The 14,395-nt window shown below is 50.9% G+C and overlaps 1 protein-coding gene and 1 long non-coding RNA gene across 3 annotated transcripts in view; both read left to right on the plus strand.

Annotated features, from left to right (window-relative positions):
* ZNF423 (zinc finger protein 423) overlaps window positions 1-14,395 on the plus strand; it is a 343,209-nt gene that overhangs the window by 227,241 nt on the left and 101,573 nt on the right. The gene's annotated exons all lie outside the window — the stretch shown is intronic.
* LOC110133640 (uncharacterized) lies at window positions 43-8,580 on the plus strand. Its single transcript, XR_002312831.2, has 3 exons — window positions 43-484; window positions 580-734; window positions 8,378-8,580. It is a non-coding gene; the product is annotated as an uncharacterized lncRNA (long non-coding RNA).

The raw sequence follows: 14,395 nt of genomic DNA on the forward strand, positions 1-14,395 counted from the left end.
CCGCCGAGTCACGAGTGAGTGTCTGTAGGAAGGCATCCCGCCCAGCTCGCCGGAGGCTTCATTTATTTACGGATCCCTTAGCGGACCCTCCCTTGGTCCCTGCTCCTTCCAGAGAGAGGCCCGAGGGTCTACTCTGGGGAGTGGAAGGAGGCTTGCCCTCCCGAAACTGGCTGCATTCTGTTTGGGGAGAGCAAGCTGGAGTTCTCTCTTTGTTAGGAAACAGTGTCTGGGAGGGCCCCCCTGTTCTGAAGAAGCCAGGAAGGGGTCAGAGCTGGGAGCTTCCGGACCACCTGACCGTTTGACTCCTCAGGAAGCGGAGGCTGAGAGCAGGGCAGACACTGGCCCAGGGTCACACCAATGGCCAGAAACTGGAGTGACCGCAAACCAGGCCTGTGTATGACCAGGGGCCGTCTCTCCTCTCGTCCGTTAAGTCCTCGCTGAGTCTGCACTCCACATGCATTGCCCCAACTCATTCATTCAACAGGTAGAGCCCCCAAACTGGCCTCTTGAGTAAGAATTTCCAGGGGAGGGGCCTGGCAGGCTGCATAGTTGACAAGCACCCCCAACCCCATCCTCCAGATTTGTATCATCAGAAGTTTGGGAAATTCTGATCTACACCGTACCTGCTGGTGGTGGGTTCAACGTGATGGGAATTCTGGAGCTGGGACTCTGGGGGACTGTGGCTTGTGCCTGGAAACAGGACTGTGTCTGGAACCATCCAGACTCTTGGCCAGGTGAGAGAGGAGAGGGTTCTTGTGGGCACTGGGGCCCGTGGATCAAGCCAGGTAGCATCCAAGGTAAAAGTAATAATTTGGGGGGAAACTAATAATGCCTTATTCCCCAGGAATCTGGGAAACTGGGGGTTAGTAGGAGGGGGAGGGTCCTGCTTTGCTCAAACCAGTTAGTACAGGGTTCCTGGGACTTCCCTGCTGGCTCAGACAGTGAAGACTCCACCTGCAATGCAGGAGACTCAGGTTCGGTCTCTGGCTCGGGGAGGTCCCCCAGAGAAGCGAATGGCTAGCCACTCCAGTGTTCTTGCCTGGAGAATCCCATGGATAGAGGCGTCTAGTGGGCTACAGCCAATGGGGTCAGAAACAGTCAGACACAGCTGAGTACCTAACACTTTCACTTTCCTGGGCACCCACAGATGAGGTGGATACACAAGGCTTCTTGGTACTGGTGGTCAGATTTAGGGGAATAGCTGCTTGTGGTTCTATGGCTTGAGGATGGGAAAATAATCTCAAATTGCAGGACCAGGAGGCTGCTGACCGTGATCAAAGAAACTGAGTGCTCCAGTATGCCTTAACGTGGATGCAGAAACGGAGTGAGACTTAGGAACCTTCTGAGGTGACTCAGGGAATTTAGTGTTGATGGAAGGTAGACACAAGGCCACTAGATGATTGGGTGTCAGATTGCAACCCGAGAGGCCCTGGCTTTCCATGTAGGTGTGTCCTGGGTGGGAGAGGCTAGAGGGTGGGACGTGGGCATTGAGAGCAACTCTGCTCTGTTTCTCTGTGTAAGATTTCACTGGGAAAGTCAGAGGCTCTATCCCGGGTCACTGTGTGTCCTCAGACCTAATACCAGGACTGGAATTAGGAGAGCTGTATGTCAGGCCTGGCCTGGTGGGTGATTCTGGGTGGTTCTGCAGACCTCTGTGAACCTCAGGTTCATCTTCTAGGTGGGGTGGATGTTCTGTCCAGGTTGTTGGCAGATCTGATGTCAGTGGCAATTGATGTTTCAAGTCTGGGTTGAGGGTCAGTGGTGGGGAACCTGGGTGCCCAGTCAGTGGGTTGCCAAAGCGGCCCCAATTCCTGCCTTCATTCTCTGACCTGCTTTTTGTTACTTACCCTCTGCCGAAAACCAGATTTTCTTGCAGCTCAGACGTCAGTATAATATGAAAAAGCCCAAGGGCCTTCAGTCTCAGATGGGTTCCTTGCTATCAAAAGCTTCTTCCTGCATTAGGGCACAAGCCTTTAAGGCTTTTAGCACCCGTGTGCCCTTGCCCATCACCAGGGCACCTCCAGCCCTGGCCTTGCTCATGACAGGCATCAGAGGCAGGGCCCACATTTGGACGACTTGCAAGATGAGGAAGGACGGAGGCTGGATATTTCCTTACTTTTTTGTATCAGTTACTCAGGAATGAATCCCCTGGATAATCGCTCATCTTTTCTCTCTATGTCCACAGTGTTGGTGTGGCCCTGGTGCTCTCCAGCATGAACGGAGGACCAGCTCTGTAACTTGTGCAAAATGAAAATTCAGAGCCCCAAATTTTCTAAAAAAAAATTTTTTTAAATTCATTTTCTAAAAATGAAGAACCTCAAGATGACAACCTCAGGATATCAAACCTCCGTGACTGTACCAGTCACGTGCCCACAAAACCAGCACTATATAGGAGCAAGGTGCTTTGAATGGCGGGAACTCCACAGGGCTCAGGCTGGAAGGGTATGGTTGTGCAGGTCGTATACTGCACAACTCTGGGGAATACCATTCACAGTATTGAATGTGGCCCACATGGCAGCCTTGCCAGAGGTCACCCCAACCAGCCCTGGCCAGTGGCCATGACCCACAGCTCTGGGACAGAGAAGCCACCTGAAGATGGGCTGGCCTCCTCACACCCAGATTCTCCGCTCCAGCCAGGGTTCTGAAAGCTCCTTCTTCACTCCTCCCATTCTCCTTGGCATTTCAGAGACACGTTTCTCCGCGAAGCTGAGGTGCCCGGGCTCCACGCGGGCGCTGCTAGGGAAGCTTCCGCTCCTCCGTGCGGATCGCCCGCCGGCGGCTCTGCTGTTAACCTTTGGGGTTTGCTCATAAAATAGAAACTCTCTTTGTAGGTCAGTTTGTCAGTAATTTTGGCAGCCGCGGGGCCACCGAGGGAATGAGGCTTGGTTCCCACTTGTCTCTCGTGTTCGGTTTGGAGACTTTTGCGGAGCCCTTCCCCGGGAGGAACGCTCACCCCTGCCGGAAACGAGAGACGGTTTTCTCTGACCTGGTTTTGAATCGGCAGGAACGATTCCTGTATGCTGGAAATGTACGGCCGCTGAGAAGGAATCTGGTCCAACCCCAGCCTGCGGAGCCTTCTCCTTGGGGCGCTGTCTTCCTGGGCAGGGGGCATTTGGGTGGGGCTGCCAGGTTCTGCTTCTGCCCCCATGTTAGATGATGTGGAAGGGTCTGTTGAGACTGGCACCCACCCGAGCCTCACTGCGCTCGCTATGGTCTGCAGGATGGCATGGTGGCCTGCCAGCTGGCCCACCTGGTTCTGCACAACCGCTCTGACATCCCCACCCCCAACCTCAGCCTGGGTTGTTGAGGCTCTTCTGGGCATCTTCCACTGTGATAACCTCCCAGCACCCAGCTCAGTACTCCCTGATGGAGGAGAGGGAAAAGATGAACCAAGTCTTCATCAGACCCTGCCTTCAAGGGCCCAGCGGTGGGACGGGGATGAAGGTAACATGCAGGCTGGCAGGACTGGTTGTCAGAGAGGATGGTGCTCAAGGTAAACTGAAACAGGCAGCCTGGAGAAGTCAGAGAGGGCTTCCTGGGAGAGGCAGTGATGAACTGGACTATGACCTCTCTCTCTGTTACTTGAGGCCTCTAGGGAATAAGATTGAGCATCTCTAGTCCAGTACAGGAAGCCTGGAGTGCCTAGGTCGGGAGAGTATTATGGCCTGGAAATTCAGAGCGACTCAAATAATAAATAACTGAGCATTGGTAGAATCAGAATTGATTGAGAGGTAGAACAGGACTCGATGACCAAAGTGAGGTTTGCAGAGTGAGATCTTCAGATCAACCAGAGAAATGGGTTGAGTGCCATGGGAGGGAATGTGGAGAAAGGAGAAGACGGCAGCTTGGGTTTGGAGAAGAGGGCAGCTTGGGGTCTGGGAAGAGCCCCAGGAGTCTCAAGGAAAGAGACCCTGGCTCCAACATGCTCCAAGAAGGCAGGCAGGCTGAAAGGATGCTTTCTAGTCTCTTATGTGTTCCTGCGTGTCACCTTTAGATCCCAAGGTCTGAGCATGGACTCATGGGGGCAGCAAGGTCCAGAGAGAAGCCTGGAGCTTTCCCCGGACTCAGGTCTGCTCATCGCTCACTGGACAGAGAGCCCTGTTTTACTGATGTTTGTAGAGAGTGCTGCCTTTGGAGACTGTGGGGTCAGAGCCTCCATGGGGATGAGCGGCAGCTGCGGAGATAGGAGACCTAGATTCCAGTCATTGCTCCCCTCATGAGCTTTGTGACCTTGAGCAAGTATTGTCCCCTTTTAGGAACCATACTCTGGCCCTTGTATGACTGAAGCAAGCATGGAGTAAATGAACATGCTACTCCATTAACCAGACTTCTTTCCTGTTAAAACTTTCAGTTTTAACATTATGATGGTTACAGTGATGACAGTGATCACAAACAATTCTATAGCACTTACTTAACTGCCAGGTCCTGTTTTAAGCACTTTATGTCAACTGTTCCACTTACTTCTCACGTCAGCCCCCAGAAGGATTCATTTGAATGCAGGAACCCCACAGCACTCAGGTTTGCAGGGCGTGGTTGGGCAGGTTGGACACTGCACAAAGTTTTAACAGGGACACCATCCACATGTTTGCCAATCCTGGTCAGTGACAGGGATCCAGAACTTTGAGGCAGAGAGGCCCCTCTATTCTCTTATTTTATAGATGGGGAAATCAAGAGGAGAGGTAGCCTGCCTAGGGCTACTGTGACTCAACCAGCAAGAGTCAGAGCCAGGTTAGGACCCAAGTGATCTAGCTACAGACTCCATGTGCTCAAGCGCCATGCCAAATTGCACCCGTGCGGTCATAGAGTCCCCTCTTTAATGGAGCATCCGTCTACAGGGAGCAGTGTTCCCTGGAACACACTTTCCAGATGCATTCCATGGGCACTTCTAGCTGCCAGCTCTGGACCATCAAACTCCTGGGGGAATCTCCAATGGAAATTTTGCTCCAGTCTCTGAATCTCCACCAGTGTGGACTCCTGCGGTGTTGCGTAGATTAATAGTCATCTGTTCTTCTTCTTTCCATCCTTCCTTTATAAAAACACTGTATCAGAGAAATTTGCAAATGGTGTGTCCATGCAAGGACCTCCTCGCCAAGGCAGCTGCACGTTAAGGGGAAATTTGTAAAATGAAGTTTGGAAGCCGCCGGCCCGGCCAGAGCCCCTTCTGAGCGATGATGATTTATTTCGGCAATGTGGTAGTCATTAGTATCTTTGGTGTTGGAGCCCACGAGCTTGGGCCTGGGTCTGTGGCCGAGGGAGCCTTCAGGGCCATTACGCGCTAATGGCTCAGTGTGGGCAAAGGAGGCCCGCCGTCAATCTCGCTGCCGGTGGGTAATAAACGTCGGCCGGCTGCCTTCCTGCTCCCGGAGAGGGGGTGGCGGGGGCCTCGGTGCACGGCGGCCCACTGGGCCTCCGAGAGGCCTGGCCTCGTCTCCACGGCCGTGGAGCAATCACGTCTCCTCTTGGCTCGGAGACTAGAGGTGAGAAGTTGCCCAGAATTTTGTCTGACTCACCCAGATTTTAGAAACCTGAGGTTGGTTTGGGGGCTCTTGGTTCTGCTGGTTTGGTTTTGGGTGGCTGTCTTCCTGCAGGGTGTCCATGTCCTCGTGGAGAGGGTGTGGGTGATGTAGGGCCGGTGCAGAAACCACCCCAAAGGAGGGTGCTCTGCTGTCTCTGGCCCTTGGGAACATCTCTCCATATTGCCCCCCTTAGAATGGAGGCCTCATTTATATACACAGTCAAGGGCGCGAACATACTGTCACTCGATGCCCTTTACGTGTGCCCGCCCAGCCTGCACCCACATCGGCAAGTAGCCCCCTTTCTTGCCCCCAGAAGTTCCCCAGGGCAGTCGCTCCTCTGATCTCTACCACCTGAGGGTGGTTGGACCTGCCTCAGCGGAACCCTCCAGGGTGTGGTTTTGGGGTCTGGCTTCTGTAGCTCACTGTTAACAATACATTTGTGAGGTTCATCTTGTTTGCGTATCAGGAGTGTGTGCCTTTTTATTGCCGTGTTTGAGCCCCTGTACGAACATGTTCCAGGTGGCTGTGCATTGGGGTGTTGGGTTGTTCCTGGACGGGGGTGCTGCCGTGAATAAGCGCTGTGGAGGCCATCCGCAGAGGGTCTTGTCTGTGGAGGGGGTCCTCTGGTCATACGCATGCGCTTCTTTGCTTTCATAGCTGGTAGGTTCTTGAGCTGCTGGCTTGTGGGTGGGGAAATGTTCAGTTGGAGTTGACACAGCCAGTTTTCCAGGGGGCTTGTGCGGGTCTACCTGCCCACCCTCTCTGCCTGCAAGGTCCTGTGTACCCCACGACCTCTGCCCCCACACCCTCTGCTCCCACCTCCTGCTCACCCCACTCTGGCCGCACCTGACTTTGTCCAGTTCTTGGACAGCCTCTTTGTGGAATGTTCCTCTCCAGCCCCTACACCCCTGCCGCGTTCATATCCAGGTGTCACCTCTCGGGGCTGAGCCCCACTTCGACCCTGTCCTTCTAATCCACCCTCTGTCTTATTTCCTTCATAGTGCTTCTCTTCATCTGCAGTCATCTCACTTACTCATGTGTCTGTCTGCGTGGTGTTTGTCCTTCCAGGTGGACCAGGGGCCTAGTCAATGTCATTTTTGCCTGTATGTTCAGTGCCTGGACCAGAGTCCAGCACATAGTAGATATGGATAATGAGAAGAAGGATGAATGGACTTGAACTTTTCAAACCCAGATGTCTCATGTATCTTGTCTTGCCATCGTAGCCACCTTCCTGTGAGGAGGATGAGGTCAGGAGCATGGTCTCCATCTGACAGTGGAGGCAATGAGGTATGAAGAGTGATTGATGAGCCCAGGTGGGGACCCCAGTTCCAGGCCTGAGCCTGGCGTGTTGTTTGTGAGCTGTGGCTCTGAGGTCTTGGGATCCGGCTTCAGATCTGGCTCTGCCACCCACTTGCTATGTGATCTTGTGTGGGTTCCTTAACATCTCTGGGTCTCAGTTTACACATCTGTGAAATGAGAGGATTAACATATCCAACATCAAGTGCTGGGCCCATCAAAGGAGCACTTGGTGATGGAGCCTCTTCTTTTATCAGTTGGTTTTACCTGGACATACACTCTGTCCACTGATGGCCATGGGGATAGTGTATGGAGAAAGGGCTTCCTTGCTTTTTAAAGACTGCTTGGTGAGCCCCAGCCTTTTTCTTTGTACAATGAAAGTATGCCATCACATGGGCTTGATGAGTGGCCTCCTCCCTCCTCCTTTCTTCCCTCTTTTCTTGGTTTGTTTATTCATAATCTGTAGGTGAGTTCAGAGGCAAGTAAACTAACGTGTGTGCATGTCTGTATGTCTGTGTGTGCACGCAAGGGGTTTCTTTTCAGCCTGAGGTGTCCAGGGTAGAGTTCAGAAACTGGGGCTTCCTTAAAACAATGCGACCTTGTGTTACCTGCAGGGGGACACCGGGCTCTCAGGTCTTAAAGCTATTAGGTTGAACATCCAATTTTTGACCCACTGAAAATGGCAGTTTCACATGGTCCCCCTAATATCCGAAGGCCCTCTGGAAGTGGCGATTTACAGCAAAAAGTTGCCACGCTGATTTTAAACAATTTCCATCAGAGTCCTAATATTGCTGTCCCTCACCCTGGTTATTTCCCGAGCGATACACAATCAAAAATGCTTGGAAGTCCATTAGTGGGTTTCTTTAGCGAACAACTCTCCCTTTGAACTTTCTGAGTGTCTCTGCACACCCAGGAGGGTGAGCCCTGAGGCTCTGGAGGGTTGGACCCCCCTCCCCGAGTTTCTTGTGCAGCGGAACCTCTGCCCAGGGGTGCGATCTGGCCGCCCTGAGGTCAGGTCCTCCTGGCGCCCCCCACTTTCTCCTCCGCACAGGTCTCACTCTGCCTTTGCAACCAGTTCGCCACCCCTGCTTCTGCCCCAAGAATGCTGGTTCAAGTACCTGAGGACTTTGAGTCATGGAACAGCTCTGGAATGAAAAAAATGATAATAATAGGAAAAATAGTAAGAGCTACTATTTGTGGAGTGTGTACTATATCCAGGCACCTTACCTGCACTATTTCAACTCCCCCCCACCCCCAATTTCATAAACTAGGTGTATTGTTTCTAGTTGACAGATTAGGAAACTGAGGCAAGGAGAGATTCAGTGATGTGTCAAAGCTTGCTGTCCCAGCTGAGGAGGGTCCGGACTGGAGTTCTGCCCAGGTCATGCTCAGGTGCGCTCAGGCACTCAGTCGTGTCCGACTCTCTGTGACCCCATGGACTGTAGCCCGCCAGGCTCCTCTGTCCATGGGATTCTCCAGGCAAGAATACTGGAGTGGGTTGCCATGCCCTCCTCCAGGGGATCTTTCCTGACCCAGGAATCGAATCGGTGTCTCCTCCATTGCAGTTGGGAAGCCCGTCAACTAGATCACTTAGCTCCAAGTGTGCCCTTCTTACCACCCCCTCTGCTTCCTGACTGTTTTCTTCAAATGCACACGTTTGAAGAGAAGTTGAGGAACGGTTTCCAGGAGGCGGAGAACACATGGGTGAGAGCTGTGTGTGATTGACAAGCTCTCCCAACAGGACCTGTTCTGCATTCTGGGCAGAGAGAGCCAGGGAAGGCTGGAGTTGAGGGGGAGGCTCCTGGGGGCGTGGAGCAGGGAGGGGGAGCTATGTTTGGGCTCCCGAGAGGGTGGGGGAAGGGGGCGGTGATTGCCAAATACTTGACCCTCACCAGAGGATTGGTTTCGTAAAGCCTTTGTTAAATGCCGGGGAGCAGTAGTAATAGACTCTCTTAGCATCACAGTGCTTTCTTACAACTATAGACATACGGATTTATGGAATCATATCATCCCAGACCCTGAGGACTGTAGGGCTCTCGGATTGTGAAGCTGGGGACCCCTTACTCACGCGGTGTGGAAAAGAGCCGCTCACACGCGTGAACGCAGCATGGGCTGCTGGCTGTCCAAGGGAAACAAGACGCAAGCCATGTGTGTAATTTTAAATGTTTACAAGCTGCGTTGAAAAGAGCTAAAAGGAAACAGATGGAATAAAATTCTTTTATTTAACCCAATATATCCAAAATATTATGATTGTACTGTAAAATCAACTTAGAAAGTTGTTAATGAGAGTTTTTTACATTCGCTTTTTCATGCTAAGCTTTCAAAATCAGGTGTACATTTTGTGCTGGGAACGAGCCACATTCCAAGTGCTCCGGCAGGCACATGTGGCCAGTGTAGGTCTAGGCGTGCTCCTGATGGGATGTGTATGTGAGGTGTAGCCTGTGGGCCGTGAGGGAGCAGTGGTCTGCTTGCTAGGAGGGGCTGGCTCTTGGGGGATCGCTGGCAAAGACCTTCATCTCTCTTTGGAGTTTGCAAACCTGCATTCCCCACCCCGGCCATCTTGCCGGCCACTCCTGTTCATCACGGCAGCTCCCGGGTGGCCCGCAGAGAGGCCTCTCCTAGCCCAGAAGGAGCTCTGAGATGGTCAGAGGGAGCTTGAGGCCCAAGCAGGGCCACCAGGGAAGAGAGGAATCACGCGGCTAAGGCTCCTGCCTTCACTCGGCCTCGGGGAACAGAAAGCCGGGCAGTGCCTCCTGGCCCGGGGTCCCTCTCTGCCCCTCCCCGGGGGTGCAGATGGTGGGAGCAGGGGCACAGAACTCAGTGCCCGACGTCCCTCCTGCTGTCATCCGAGGCCGTCTTCCCCGGCTGATGCTGTGACAGTGTCTCCATCTCGCCTCCTGCAGCCACGGGGAGATAAAAGCCAGGGCTGTGGGGATGGTAAAGAGGGAGCCAAATTATATTTATAATATTAAAGTGAGTGCATTTGTGCTTGCTGTTCTCCAGGGTTTTTCATAAGTAGAAAAACACAAATTAGCATTTTCCATTTCCATATATTGACTAGAAAAATCGCCTGCTCTCAATTAAGACCTATAGCGTTTGGGATGTATGCAACAATTTTATAAAATATTTACAGCGAGATTTGCATTTTACATGGTGTTACAGTTTTTCTTGTGTTTAGGAGAAAGAGCTGAGGCCTGCGAGAGGAAATACATTCTCTGGAATCGAGGGGAAAGAAACCTGCAGGCTGTTTTTCTTGCCTTCGCTGTGTTTCTGACGTTGTCTCTGGTAATTACCTAAGGCTGATCCACCCATGAGCTATTTGTTAGTCTGTTCTGAAAGCCCTCACTGCTTTGACAAATCTATTACTTTTCCTTTAAAACTTGCCGGAATGGAGCTGTTTGTGGCTTTGTACGAAGAGACGAAGAAGGAGAACATTTTTTTTTCTGAATGTAAAAGCATGCCGTAAAGAACATAGCTATTTCCTGGATAATTTGCAGTTGTATATTTTATGTTAATTTCACCGAAAATACTGCACCCCTGCCAGGTTTAGTAGCGGCTCACTGTGATATGAATAATTTCTAGTGAATCATTTTTTTTCTTCATTTAAGATTTGGCACCTTTTTAAGATTTTAATAATAGCAACAAGGAGGAAGATTTAGAACAAGTGAAACATTAGTGCCAAAGAAATTCACGTTGAGCGCTAATGTAAAATAGCAAGAATAATTACATAGAAAGCAGTTTCCACAGATGTTTTTCCTTGTAATGTAATAACTATTTACTAAACTGTTTATTTTAGGCCTTTGGTTTATAATAAAATATTTATACATTCTCTGCTGTAATAAAAAAAAATATTGACAAAATACTATAGAGGTTTAAAAAGACAATTGATGTGTTTATTTTCCAGGAAGCGAGTGAGGTATAAAAGTTTGGTGCTATTTTCAGTGGATGTTTCAAGATTAGTGAAACTGAGGTCGGTGTTGGAGTTCCTTCCCTCATTTATTTGTTGAGAACTGACTAGTGCAAAAAGTAAAATATCGTCAACCTATTGTTGGGTAGGGATATTGGTAGATGTTGTATTTTTAAAACAGAATTCTTAGCTGTGAATCCTACCGATGGAGAGCTGAGTATCAGAGTTGCTACTCTCCCATCAGATAGGCTAAAGGGGTCTGAGGGCAGGGAGGGCGTGAAGACCCTCTGGAGTGCTTTAGCAGAATTCAGATGCAGGTGGGATTCAAGGCTACTGGGAGGTCAGGTTAGTCTTGTGGCTTATGAAGATTTGACCTTGATTCTCACATCCTGTCTGCAGTCAGTGAGGTGTGGGTTTGCCCCATGGGGACCTCCATCTGGAGCCTGGGTGGCAGGGAGCCCTCCTTTTGTACAGTCCTTGTTTGGGAGAAAAAGGAACAAGAGATGCGAGAGAAAGTCTCCATCCCCCACTGTTGCCCCCACAACCTCACCCCTGCATCGCTCCCTGCCCTCCACTGGCCACTGTGATGGGAAGTGTCTCTGAAAATGATCCGGATTGGGAGGGGGAGTTTAAAGACCTAAACAGGAAAGAGGTCATCACGGATCTCTGAAAGGCCCTGTCTGGGCCTCACCTGCATGCATGGAACAGCTGATCGAGGTCCAGTCTTATATATATAAGTAGCCTGCTTTCAACCTCCTGGCTCTCCCAGACTTCTGCATTGACTGCCTCATCTGAGGGTGTGTCTCTGAGCCTGGCTGTTGGTTTCTCTATGTCTGACTTGCTGTTGAGGGTCTGTGTGTGGCTTGTATTTATCTGAGTCTGTAACATTTGCATGCCTGTGGGTTTCCTGCTGCATCTTCAGTTTATGAGTTTTGGTGTCTTTGTGTGTGTGTGTGTTTTGGGTCAGTGTATTTGCTGTCTGTGGGTTTGTTTCTGTGTTTTGGATTTGGGCATGTTTGTGGCCTTGTGTATTTGTTGATTCTGTGTATTTGCATCTGTGGGGATTTTTCTCTGTTTTTGTATTTGTCTGTCTGCGTATATTGTGTGTGTGTATACTTGAGTGACAGGCAGCTCCCTCTGTGTACTTGTATGTTTCTAAGTTTGTGAGTATGTGTGTGAGAGACAGACAGACAGACAGACAGACAAGCATCCCTCTGTTGAGGAACCAGCCCTTTCCTTGGGAGAGGCCTGGGGGCTTCCCAGCACTGAGATTGCTGGCTGGGCTAGTGCAGGTGTGTGAACATTTCTTTGCATCAAACTTTCTGGTGGAAAGGGAGGAGAGAGGAGGCAGGGAAGAAGTTCCAAAGGGAAGGGAAGTGTGGAATTTTTAATAAAGAGAGAGACAACTGGACCCTGGTCTCAGAACACCCAGAGCAATCTGCCAGAGGAAGTCTGCTGCTTTTGGTTCTTAATCCAGAAAATATCTCTTTTTCTTGCTGGGGGAGGCCAACACCAGGGCCTCTGCCTGAAGCCCCCCGCCCCTCCGCTCAGAGCAGGCAGCTGGGAGAGGGGCTTTTTCAAGGGCTCACCTTGTGCTGCTGGTGATTTTGGTTGGGGGCTGGGGGTGGGGTGGGGTCCTCTTCTCCCAACTTGGCCCATCCCCAGTAACCTAGGACAACATTTCACACTGATCTCCTGCAGGGGAAGGGGGAGCTGCCTGTGGGGGGCCCTCCTCACCTGGGTCCGGTGAGGAGATCACCACCCTTCCACCAGGGACCAGCGCAGGGGCAGGGCAGAGTCTGGGAGCCGACCTGCAGGAGGTGCTGCAAACCAACCAGAAGTCTCTCTAGATAGGCCTTCTTGGAGGGAGGGGCCCGCAGAGATCCCAGCAGACTTGAGGGACCAGCTTCCCTAACAACTTCCCAGGGGTGGGGGCTGCTCCCGCTGGAGCTTTTGTTCTGCTGTGTGCAGATGAGTCTGGGGTCAGAAGTGGATTGCTGAGGACAGTATCAGAGAGCCTGCAGCTGCCACCAGGGGTCCCCCACTTCTTCTCACTCTCCAACTGCAACCTTCCCCTCGCCCCTCAATAAATCTTGATTTAGGTATTTAAAGGATACTGGCTTGGGTTGCGGGGGCGCAAATGATTAGTTGGCCTGGATGATCAACTTCTTCCCCAACAAATTGTGTCTAGTCTAAAACCTGGCTAACCTTCTATGTCTTCTCACCTGGTTTTTGAACATCAGTGGGGAATTGGGCTTATGAACTGGGGAATAGAGGAGTTGAGATCAGCCTGATAATGATCTGAAATCAGCAAGGAGGGGAGGGGATAACCCCGTGATGGGTGGGCCCTGGTTGAGGAGGGGCATCTGTGTGACCTTTGCCGAGTGAATCGCAACTTCTCGCCTGCTTTGCCTTTTGTCTAACTAACTTCTGGTTGCACATGGCGGCTCCTGCAGTGTGGGTGACCATGATAAGCTTTGCAGTGAGGAACTGGCACATAGGGCTGTTTATTTACCCTTTGGTTCACAAGGCTCCCGGGCCGGGCCAGGGAAAAACAATTCACTCCACAAGTGACTTCTGCAGAAGAATCTCTCTCTAATTCTAGGGGAGCCTCCATCCAGAAGGCTCTGGCAGAACAGGCCCCAAACTGCTTTTGACTTTTTGTTAAGCAAACAAGGATGTTGTGGTTGTTATTATTTATTTTGCTAATTGGTGATGTTCCTTGTTATTTTGGGCAAGTCATACCTCTCTTTTTTAAGTTGTTTTCTTTTTTTTTCTCCCCCACCGTTTTTTTCCCCTACAAGAAAAAAAAATGCTGATAAATAGAAGAGAGATAGCAATCACCCTTATCCTCACCTCCAGAGGGAAAACTGCTGTTAACAACGTGGTGTTTACCTTTCCTGACTCTGTGTTCGTACACATGTAAACACTGTTTTAAAAAGCCTATTGAAGTTTGATATTTATACAGAGAAGTATACATAGCAATAAATATGTAATGACTTGTTACTGATGCATCACTTGTGCACAGGAAAGCTTGCCTGCCATAAGCGTATAGCTCGCTGCATTCTCCCAGACAGAACCCATCATCACAGACTGTGCTGGCTTCATGACCCAGCGTCAGCTACACCCCACAAGACCACCTCCTGGCCCCTGTAGTCCCACTCTCCAAAATAACCATGATCCTGACTTCAGACAGCCAAGACCGTGGTGCCTGTTTTTGTTCCATTATATGAATGGAATCACCACGTATTTTTTTGTACACATGTTCAGTTTTAAGTGGATTTATCATGTCCATACTATTCTGTAACTGTTTCCTCCAATGAGATACGGTGATAACAGCCCGTGTCAGCACACATATACCTCTACACCATCACTTTTGGTGGCCACTTGGTGTTCCCTTCTCAGAAGTGCCACAGCTTAAATTCTCCTTTGGAACTTTACCTTTTCGCTGTTATCAGTAACTTCCTGTGAACATCCAGGCTGGATGGGTGACTTTCTCCCTTCTCCGGGGACAGGGTGGCCAGAACAGCCGTGGAGGGAGGGGCCCTCGCTGGGGCCCGGCTGGAGGAGCCCAGGTTGTCGAGTGGAGGATGCTGGCATCGCTTCAGTTTGCCAGCTGGACCTCATCAAGTGCGGGTGTTAATTACTGGGAGGCCCCTGGTTCTGTGAGCAGGCG

The sequence above is a fragment of the Odocoileus virginianus genome, chromosome 20, assembly GCF_023699985.2.
Source record: "Odocoileus virginianus isolate 20LAN1187 ecotype Illinois chromosome 20, Ovbor_1.2, whole genome shotgun sequence".
Lineage (NCBI taxonomy): Eukaryota > Metazoa > Chordata > Mammalia > Artiodactyla > Cervidae > Odocoileus > Odocoileus virginianus.